Here is an 11,615-nt window from a genome sequence, read left to right as displayed (position 1 = left end):
ACAAATTGCTGTGATTTATAATTGGTAAAATATTTTGGTACAAGTAATTATGAATTACTAAGTCAATTTTTGTATATGACGTATTTTTATTAATACGTTGATTTTTAATATGTTAAAAATACATAGCAATTTTATATGACATGTGACATGTAACATATTGACAAATTGACAAAAATAATATGGAATCCATGTTATCTAATGTGCCGAAAATTAGAGGAAGATTAAGCTAATATTATGTTGATTGTATTAGTGGAGGGCATGATGATTACCTACTAATCTAGCCATGCAACCCTATTGTGCATTGTGAAGACAAATAAGTGCATGCATTGGCTCCCTCCCATGCCCCCCTTCCACCCGGTTTTGAGAGGTTTTTCCTCTTACTTTACCTAATATACACAAAAATGTTTTTGTTGTATCATTCATTCTTCATTATTCTAAAAATTTGAGTTTTAGAGAGATAAAAAGCTTCCTTCTTTCTTCTCCCATAAACCGAAAATATTAAGTGTCTTATAATATTTTTGGGTCAATTTTTACAAGATTAATATTGTACTAGTATTTATAATATTAATTTTAATTAAGTTTGTGCCTTGGGTATAAAGCTTTGGGAGAGATCCTATACTTGGATCTTAATTCTTCCACTAAGGAAAGCACAAGAAGAACAGAGAAAGGTGATCTCTCTTGTGCCCATTTGAACCGAAAATCCAATGTAAGAATGGATGTTTCTTCCTTATTTTGTTTATTTGTTTGCATGCATAAGATCATTTGTTAATTTTATGACAAATTAAATTAAAACATATATGAGTATGTTAAGTATATAGATTTACTTTTCTTTCAATTGGTATCATGAGTCATGGTTGTTTGCATGCAAATCGGTTAAAAGTTTTTCCGAGTTATAAGAATAACATATAACACTTGTAAAATTTGTGTTATTATGATATATCACGAAATTAATTTGTGCATGTTAAAATTTCTGGTCCTAAAATATTTTTAGGATATTTTGGTTAATTTACGGATTTTTATTGTTCATATTATACAATAATGGCATGAAAAATATGATTTTATGAATAAAAATGTCATTTTCGGACTAAAATTAGCTAAACTTTGAATTTTCCACTGATTTTTGGATATGTTGTCACATATATTATTTTGAGATAACCTGTAAATTTACATAATTTTTGGACTTCTTATGCTCGAAAAATAGATTTTTCATTATTAAATTCGGATTTAGGTGAAAAATAGGTTAATATGAGATAAATTTCGAATATGGTCATAGAAATTTAGTATGTTGTCAAATGTAATTTTAAAAGATGTGTGTAAAATAATAGGCTATAGTGAAGTCTTTTTGCATGATTTATGGATTTTTGAAGAAAAATAGCATGAATAGTGACTTTATTAGTGAAATATTGATATAACATACTCTATGACTAAAGAAAAACATCATATGTTGCATTTTATTATCTTTTTCAGATCTAAAATTGAAAAGTTGATGAATATAATTTTTCACATGTTTTTATGATTATTTAGTTAAAACCGATAAACCGCGACATTGTTTTTCCGGATAAATTTCGAAATTTTTTAACCTAAGTTTTTGAACATTATGAGTGTAATGGTATTTTTTGTAGAATGTTCATGAGTTTAAATTTCAAATTTCAAATTTATTTGAAATTTTGTGATTTATTTGAAGTTTATAGCTTATTTTGAAATTTTTGGTCCATTAATGAACAATTTTAGAAATATGAGTTAATTATGGTCAAATAATTAGTGAAGACTAAATTTTGAGTCCTAAGAGGTTAGGGTAATTAACTTATGCATAAATATGAATTTAGGTAATTTTTGTGATTATAAAATGTTGAAATCACGCAAATCCGTAAAAATCGAGTAATATACGATATTGGCTAATTAAAGGCGATTTAGCATAAAATTGGGCATGTTCATACATATTATAATGCTGCATTTTCTTTATGATTGTCATAATTTTAATTTATGTAATTTTTGAATTATGTAATTTTTACTTAGTATGGCCTTAGTTTTAATTGGTATTTCCCGAAATGTATGGGAATATCGATTCGGTTGTAATTTATTGTGATCTCGTATCACCGTTTTGTAATTTAATAGATTTATTTTATTTTAGTTACAAATGTATAATAGGAAATTATGTAATTTATTATGTAATTTTATTCATTTCGGAGTTCCCAAAGACGGATTTCTTCAAGATGACGATACATAAAGACGGTGTTACCTCGAGATGCGTGCCACAACCGAAGTTCAAGGGACCAATGGAGTTGGTTTCCGAATATGTAATAGTTAAATAGTTTTTCTATTTTAGGAATGCCATACTAGGATTTATTTTATGTTTGCATTTTATTTATATGTCACATGCATCGCTAAATCGACATAACTAAAACATGCATCTTCTTTCATCGAGTTTATCGACCGTGTCAATTAGAATTATCGTAGTTCACCGCTTTAGTTCACTTAAAACGTGATAGATAATAAATTGACATGACCTCTCGCTAAAACAATTAATTGAGACATAGCCTTACCAAATAGTAGAAACCATGAAAACCTATTTCGCGAGGGAGTGCACTCGGCCCTACCGGGGTACAAACCTTGTTACGTAGGGGAAGTGGGTGATGAATGTTAATCCACCGAGTTCATGTTAATGAGGGTTTCGTCGGCCATACCGTGCCTAAATTGATGTGGATTTGGATCATGGACACATTTATTCGAAATTTGGATTGAACTCAACAAAAGTTTTTCGATAAGGGTTTCATCGGCCATACCGTGCCCTTGTCGGATGTGTTTTGGGCTATAGATAATTATTAGAGTAATTTTATCGACCAAGAGTTCTAAAAGTAGAATCGATTAAAACGTTAATCCACCGAGTTATATTGATAAAGGTTTCATCGGCCATACCGTGCCTAAGTCGATATGAATTCGGGTCTTGGAATCATTTATCTAGTTGGGTAGAGGTCACTAGAAAAATGCATAAAATTTGTTTAAATTATAAATTTTTACGAGTATTATTATTAAAACGACATTTGTTTTACTCCTTTGTTTTGTATACCACTTCTTTTTCTCATAACAAATGGCAACACCAACCCCTATTGCCACGCCTCTCGCTAATTCATCATGGCTCCGATCCTTCATGGATCGATGTAAACTTGAAAAGAATGAGTCAAATTTCTCCGATTGGGATGCCCAACTCAAATTAGCCGCCCAAGGTGACGACAAGCTTCGTTACCTTACCGAGGCCTCTCCTCCCGAACCTACTACTAGGTCGACCGCCGCCACTAGGGAAGCATATGAGGCTTACCAAAAGGAGTCCGCCGCAATGAAAAATGTCTTGATATTTGCGATGGAGGCGGATCTCCAAAGGAGAGCCTTTAAAATGGGCAATGCTAATGAGATTTACTCCAAGCTTGTGACAATGTTTTGACAAACTCTGCGGATCGTCAAATATGAGGCGGCCGCGGCATTCTTTGATCTCGACTTCAAAGAGGGCCAAAAGTTTAGCCCTCATGTGCTCAAACTTATGGAGCTTGTCGAGACCTTGAAGATTCAAAAGGTTGAAATTCCCAAAGAACTTGTTGTAGATAAGATTCTACACTCCTTGTCCAAAGTCAAAGCATATGTTCAATTCCGGGTGAATTTTAACATTCAAGACAAGGATGTGTCTCTTGAAGAATTGCACAAGTTACTTGTGTAAGCCGAAAGGGACATGGGGTTAAATGTGAACCCACCCAAGGATGTGCTTAACATAAGCACTAAGAGTAAGGGGAAGTTCAAGAAGAATGGGAGAAAGGGTAAGAAGCAAGCTCCCACATTCACCAAAGCTAGGACTTGTGAAGCTAGCACTTCAAAAATCAAGAAGGGTCCTCTTGATAAATGCCATTATTGTAATGGTATGGGACATTGGAAAAGAAATTGTTCCAAATACCTTGGTGATATTAAGGCCGGAAAGATTACTCCAAAGAGGTAAATGACTATCCTTCTTTTATGTTTCTAATTCAACTATGGTATTATGATGCAAAGTTGTGATAATGTATCTTCCTTTTTATTGTAAATAGGGCCTCCACCAAGCAAAGACAAGGGAAAAGAAAAGCAAGCATAAGATACCATCAAGAAACTAGGAATAGCTTTCATGGAGCTTTGCTTTTTATTGTCTTATTTTATTCATGTTTTGGATTTTAGAACCTTAAGTTTCCGTGTTTGACATGGGAAGGTATTTTGGATAATTTGTTGTATTTTGGATAATGGTGACTTGGTTTGCAACCCAAGTCACCCGTTTTATCATTTTATCCTTTGTTCTAAAATTCGTGTTTAAATGCTTACTCTTAGAAACATATAACTTAAAGTGATCTAATAGACAAATATAATGACGGGTTTCATTATATGTCCACATGCTTAAGGCTCGTGTATGATCATTTATAAAGTGATTTTGAGTCTATGAACTCTATCAAAAGAATGTCAATCACCAAGTACACTTACGAAATCTAAAACTATTAGTCAACCTATGAGATAGTTCTCCTTATACTTCAAATTCATTATTTGTGTCTCATATGCTATCTTTGAATCTCTAGTGTATTTATTCTAAAGATAGAGTGGGAGAAAAATGAGGACACAACACACGAGGCAAGATATATTGTCAAGATATATTGTGTACTTGTGTAAATGAGATCTACGCAAGGTAGAATGATTTGAATGAAGGGTATATCTATTCACATAGTATACCTAATAGATGAGATCTATGGTCTCAAGTAAGTTCAATATGACTAAAGAGACCAAGTGAAGTAATTGTAAGAGTATGTTCTCAAGATAACTACACGAGGAGACCAAAAGAAAGTTTTGGAACAAAATGACTAATGTAAAGTCTTAACAAGAGTTTTGACTAGTTTATGATAAATTTTGACCAATAGTTTCAACCTTGAGATTTACTTAAGAGCCTAAATAAATCAATGTAACATCCTAGTAATAAGCGATATTTATGACTAGAGGTTACAAGGATTGATATACCGATATCTTCAATAGCCAAAGTTTTAAACCACGCAGATGTCATTACTTAACCTCATTTTAAAATGAATTGGTTAAACCTCCTTCTAAAATGGATATTTTGAAGGATGTGTATTGGATATTACTAATATTTAATAAATGACATTGCCACACATCATTATGACATGAATGTGTTAGAGATTTAAAATCTCTTTCCATAAGGTTAAGATGAGACCTCTTCGAAATAGGAATTTTGAAAGGATATGATGGGAACATATATGGTTTCATCTTAATAACTTTGCAAAGCAACATACATTCCAAATTTTGAAATATTTTCAACTGAGTAATCAATTTCGAAACATGTGGAATTAAGTGGGAGCATTAGAAATTTTCATGTGAAGACATGGAATTTAGTGGGAGCCATCATCCTTTGAATGTTTACAACTCATCACTCATTAAAGAATGACGAGCTAATACCTTCTTTCATAAAGAAGCATTTGAGTTTTCAATTCTGGATGAATTTGGACTATGATGAATCCAATTACGATAAGAAATATTGGATTAGTATTAAGAGATACACATCATATTAACATACACATAGGTTATTCATGTAAATGAAAATGGAATTGCCATTAGCAGTCATGGTCGTTCATTGAACCTAAGAACGGTTGATCTCATGATTATTAGTAACTAATGTTTCCGCCATTAGAATAATCATGCACATGTCCAATGGTGAATCATATGCATAAGAGCAAGATGATTCATTAGTAAGCCATAATAGAAACGTCATGAATTCTCGAGTAGAATCCGATGAGCGATTTCGGTGTTTGACGGAATGCTCTATTGTGTGTCAAGAGGTTGCACATATTATAGAAAATCCAAGCACATGCAAGGATTTATGAGAATCCTAAACCTTTCAAGCTAGAAAGAGAAATAAGAAGTTTTGGAAAGATACTTAGTTAAATAAGAAGTTACTCAAAACTAATCTTTCCTAACTATGCTAGGACTTGTAATAAGTGCTAGGCTAATCATCTTGACAAATTGTTGCAAGACTCTACAAAACATATACCTAGTGCATTGTGTGTGGATGGAGTACTTGATCAGTACAAGTCATATCATTCATCACAAATTCGTTCGTTATGTGATAATCGACAAGGAAGTTCTTTCAAGATAAAGAACCAAAACCAAGGTCGGGAACCTTGATGTGTACTTGGTAAGGTTCATGCTATGAGAGAGAACATGAATGTAAAGGAAAATGCAAGTATAAGAAGTTTGAACACATGGACACATAGCATGTCAAACTTCTATTGCAATCAATAAGTGTTTACACTTACGATATACATCACAAGGTTGTAATATGGTATTGACTACCCGAGTGTGATGTCGACATTTGTCGTTTGAATTATTATTAACTCACCATACACTTTGTTACATCCAAACGGGTTGTGGAGACAATTGAACCCCGTTAAAGTGAACATGGATTAACATTGTATTTGTCCATAGTTACTTACATGAGGTGACGTCTCGAAGTGACTAGAGTGTGATGCGATTGATGGCAAGTTCAAGTGCCATAGAATCATATGAGAATGACTAGTCGATCACATAGGCAGACTGTTAGGAACATTTTGTCGGGCCTAATGACCGCTTATAGAGTTCTGGCAAATTTATATAGCCCGGTCGTGGCGAGAGCTGCTATAGTATTCAAATGAGTCGATTCTTTTGACTAAAGACTATTCGCCTAAGATGGCACGATTTGGATTAACTTTGATTTGTGTTACTACGACCTTCGTAAATGGGGTCAAATGGGCATATTTTGGGTTATGATGGTGTGGCTAGTTGAAGGAATGAGTGCGATAGGAATTGTCCACCCCTAGTCAGGGTTATAACAATATCTCGGGGCCACTCGAGGAGTAATGAACGGAAATGCGTGGCCACGCTCGGAATGTATCCATGGTGGATAAATCCGGTCAATCAGTTATTCTCCAGATCGAGGAAACCACTCTCGATATGATCACTTGCAAGTACGACCTGAAAGACACCTTGCATTGAGTGGGAGATAGTAATAGGACAAGAGAATTGGTGACGCACACTTGTCGAGGACAAGTGGGAGATTGTTGGAATATGTGTCCTCCGACAATAATGCGATCACGACTGTTGATCATGATGATCATATGTTTAAGTCTCATTATAAAGAATACAATTGGGAAGTAATATTTACGGTCAACTGATCAACATATATCGGTAATGATTGGCTGACTAGAGTTTGACATTACTATCGTGCGACGGTGGTGATCAGTTGATCCCCTAGGTCATACCTATAGGGCAACACTCTTAATTGATCATTTAATTAATCGTATAACGTTACGAGTTAATTAAATTACTTGAAAATTGACGGACGATTTTGGAAGTAAAATTTACGTATCGCATTGGAATTTAATTAAATGAGATACGGTCTGAGTAATCGAATTGTATCTTTACTCAGATGAAATTATTGTTTAAGGAAACCATTGAAATTGAATGAATTATTATAAATACAAATTGCTGTGATTTATAATTGGTAAAATATTTTGGTACAAGTAATTATGAATTACTAAGTCGATTTTTGTATATGACGTATTTTTATTAATACGTTGATTTTTAATATGTTAAAAATACATAGTAATTTTATGTGACATGTGACATGTAAGATATTGACAAATTGACAAAAATAATATGGAATCCATGTTATCTAATGTACCGAAAATTAGAGGAAGATTAAGCTAATATTATGTTGATTGTATTAGTGGAGGGCATGATGATTACCTACTAATCTAGCCATGCAACCCTATTGTGCATTGTGAAGACAAATAAGTGCATGCATTGGCTCCCTCCCATGCCCCCCTTCCACCCGGTTTTGAGAGAGGAAAAACCATTTGGTTTTTCCTCTTACTTTACCTAATATACACAAAAATGTTTTTGTTGTATCATTCATTCTTCATTATTCTAAAAATTTGAGTTTTAGAGAGATAAAAAGCTTTCTTCTTCCTTCTCCCATAAACCGAAAATATTAAGTGTCTTATAATATTTTTGGGTCAATTTTTACAAGATTAATATTGTACTAGTATTTATAATATTAATTTTAATTAAGTGTGTGCCTTGGGTATAAAGTTTTGGGAGAGATCCTATACTTGGATCTTAATTCTTCCACTAAGGAAAGCACAAGAACAAGAGAGAAAGGTGATCTCTTTTGTGCCCATTTGAACCGAAAATCCAATGTAAGAATGGGTGTTTCTTCCTTATTTTGTTTATTTATTTGCATGCATAAGATCATTTGTTAATTTTATGACAAATTAAATTAAAACATACATGAGTATGTTAAGTATATAGATCTACTTTTCTTTCAGTTATCATCGAAGTCGATATGGAGCCCCATGAAGATAAAGTTGTTCAAGAGGATGTTGTTCTACAAATTGCTAAAAAGAAGCGGATATCATCGGACTCCGCTCAAGTTAGCAAGGTTTCTGCGACTCAGTTCGAGTTTGTTGCGGTTAGGGAAAACAAGATCAGGAGCTGTAGACATAAGATGGCTTATTGCTACCATCGAAGTCGCGAGACCACAGATAGGTTTCTTATGAAGAAACGATCTCCGGTCTCTGTTGAATTTTCACTTTCTTTTTACAGGTATACTGCTACTACTGTTGGAGATAGGAAGACAAAGAGGCGAGATGACTACCCGATTCACTTTGATGATTATTACCCACCTTTCAAGAAAAGTCGTCTTGGTCTTTCACTTTGTTCTACCTTAGAGTTTAGTTCGGTTAATTGGATGTCGAGTAGTCTAGTAGATTTTGGTACCCGCCCATTTGACAATGGGTAATATATAACTGACTGTTATGTAGACTTTCTTTTATTTATATCAGTTTACTATTGTCGAAAAAAAAAACTACAATGTTTGTTAATAAATCATCAAACCATCATTAATTTAACATTTTTACATCATATAAAGCATAAAGATTATATATATATATATATATAGGGACGGGATCAGGTGCGAACTAAAGTACGGTGCGAACCGTACGAACTACTCTATATGGCCTGTCAGATTACAATACATTGTTTTTCTAAATCTTAGCCACACCCCCCACCCGTTAAACTTCCATCTCTCTCCTTCTACACCAAACTCCTCGCAACCACGCCACTACCATTACCGCCGGAGCACCAACATAACTCACGACGACGTAGCTCCAAAGCCATCAACGTCGGTGATTCTAATTGATCTCTCCTTTTCCTACCGGCATAGTCTTTATCAACGCCCGTATCGAGATAGTAAAAGGTGAAGATGTTGGTGGTTTTCTTGAGGCGGTCCCATAGATTTAATGGTGGAAAGGGACGGTGATAAAGGTTTGTGAAGGATGAAGCATCGGTTGTTATCGTTCGACTAAGGATTTGACATCATCGATGATGAAATCGATTGATCGTAGCAGATGGGTAATTAGGATTTCTCATTTGAAATTTTAATTAATTAAAACCATTTCATCTTGTTATGTTTATTTGGGTATGATTTGTTTTCTCTAGATACCCTTATTTTTAAAATAGTAACATCAATTTGAATTAGGTTTTGTCTTGTGAATGAAATTGCAGATGTTAAAGTTGAACAAGATGTTTCAACAATTGTAGAAGAAGCACATAGATTAATCTATAATGTAGAAGGTATAGGTAATGGTTAATGAATTTTACTATACTTTATAAAGTAGCTAGCATGTTTTTGGAGCAAAGTTCAATTTTTTAGAATAAATTTTCAAGTATAGAATTCGATGGAACATGAACATTCTTTGATTAAATATGTTAGTATTAAGGCACTCTTGCTTTTGGCGATGGTTGTGTAAATCCCAAGTTCAAAAGACGACTCCTTTATGTATCTGCTCTAATTTGACCAAAACTTATGCGCTTGCACGCACTTATATCTGTTCCTTGTTTGATTTTTGGAATGTTATGGTTTTTTGTTGTTTCTCTAGCTTTAATGCATTGTAGTTGAGTTGAAGTCGGATTTGTTACTTAGTAACAATTTGTTAATATGTCTTCTTTCAAGTATGACATGATATTTATTATGTTTATGCTGCCAAATTGTTGCAATGTTAGTAATTGGCAGGATAGTTAGTAATTTAGCTGTCATTTAAGATAAATTAGTTGCTTTTTAGTGGTATAAAATTACGTTTGTGTCTCAAAGAATCTCGTGTTTCTCGAAATGCGGAATGAGAGAGAATTTAAAGCTAATATGTAGCTGAAATAGTTTTAAAATATGTATAGATTGTTAGCTCACAATCTCGAACCTGTGCATTGATTGCTTTCTCTCCATTTCAAAAGTTTTGTAAGTGATCACATTCTCTCTCCATCTGGTATGTATCTACTTTAGTCTGATCGAATTGAACTACACTTGTGTTGAAAAGTAGGATTTGTCTTAGTAGTAAGGTACTGATCTACTATTTAAGTTGAAATTGCATTAGCATAGTTTTCGTATGAACTGAATGTCGAAGAGTTTCTCGAAATGCTTCATTGTTTAAATGAAAAGTTTAGGACTCAAGTGGTAGTCATAGAACTAAATTGTAAGGCTTATTGGGTTAAAAATCCTAATTGGAGTTGCTGTTTTGCCTCCAAAACAGTCAAAGAATTAGGGATTAAGAAGATGGATGACTAATGGCAAAGAGAAGGTAATGGATGATCATGTTAAGCCTCTAAGGTTATGACATCGAAAAGTCTTAATTGAACTTAAGAGGCTCGATTATTTGGGTTTGTTTGGGAACTCGATTTGTTTTTTGGTGGAAGTGGACCCATCTTTATTTAGGTTTCTCCTTTATCGTTTTGCTTCTTTCACTTTACCTTCTCTTTCTTTTCATTTTTTTTGTTTACTATGATGTGGTATTGATATGAGATGTATTCAATTCTAGTGAAAATATCTTTGAATTTTTATTTTCCATGTTTATGTGAATTTCCCTAAACATTTGTTCTCTCCATTTTGTTATGTTAGGTGCCTTCATCGACATTTTAGGAGCCGGCGATCCCTGTGATTTGTGTTTGCGTCTTCTGAGATTCAAAGAGAAGCATCGTCCTCATCATCTTATAAATTAAATGTAATATAATACATCTTCTTGTGTTTGGTAACCCAATACTATATAACGTATGGTTGATACTCTGATGGCATGCCTATTGGGTCCTTTTGTGTGTCTTAAGGCCGTTTCCGATTTACCTATTTACCATTAGGTTTAGTGTGTTGTGTTAGAGTTCATGCTTACGTTTTTGTAAGTGATGCAATTAGTCACCTTTTTGTAAATTGTTTAACGTTGTTAAATTAGATAAATGTATTGTACTTAAATGTGTACTAAGGGTGCAACGTGTTCCTGAATTTGAAATGAAAGGCTGCTGAACAAGTTGTTATCAAAATTGGTACATCATACATGAAGTTTAAAATTATGTACCTTGGAAGTACAAATTGGTCCTTTTAGCAAACTTTTAGCTTGTTAAATACACATATTTGAAGCTCACGTTAGATCCCAATTACACATCATTACCGTGTTAATTGTAAAAAAAAATTTCCTTATCATACATACTTCTTTTTAATTTTACGCTAGATACAAACTTTTAGCCAA

At 33.5% G+C, this 11,615-nt stretch overlaps 1 long non-coding RNA gene across 2 annotated transcripts; it reads left to right on the top strand.

Annotated features, from left to right (window-relative positions):
- The first annotated feature begins 9,049 nt into the window (after nt 1-9,049).
- Nucleotides 9,050-11,198, top strand: LOC141639207 (uncharacterized). 2 transcript variants are annotated; one of them, XR_012542408.1, is made up of 4 exons: nt 9,050-9,459; nt 9,613-9,687; nt 10,632-10,679; nt 10,997-11,198. It is a non-coding gene; the product is annotated as an uncharacterized LOC141639207 (long non-coding RNA). The 2 variants fall into 2 exon arrangements; XR_012542409.1 differs by lacking the exon at nt 10,632-10,679 and having other exon boundaries at nt 9,052-9,459.
- Nucleotides 11,199-11,615: the final 417 nt, after the last annotated feature.

The sequence above is a fragment of the Silene latifolia genome, unplaced genomic scaffold, assembly GCF_048544455.1.
Source record: "Silene latifolia isolate original U9 population unplaced genomic scaffold, ASM4854445v1 scaffold_301, whole genome shotgun sequence".
NCBI lineage: Eukaryota > Viridiplantae > Streptophyta > Magnoliopsida > Caryophyllales > Caryophyllaceae > Silene > Silene latifolia.
The sequence above is the reverse complement of the archived record's forward strand: the minus strand, read 5'-3'. Positions and strand labels throughout refer to the sequence as shown.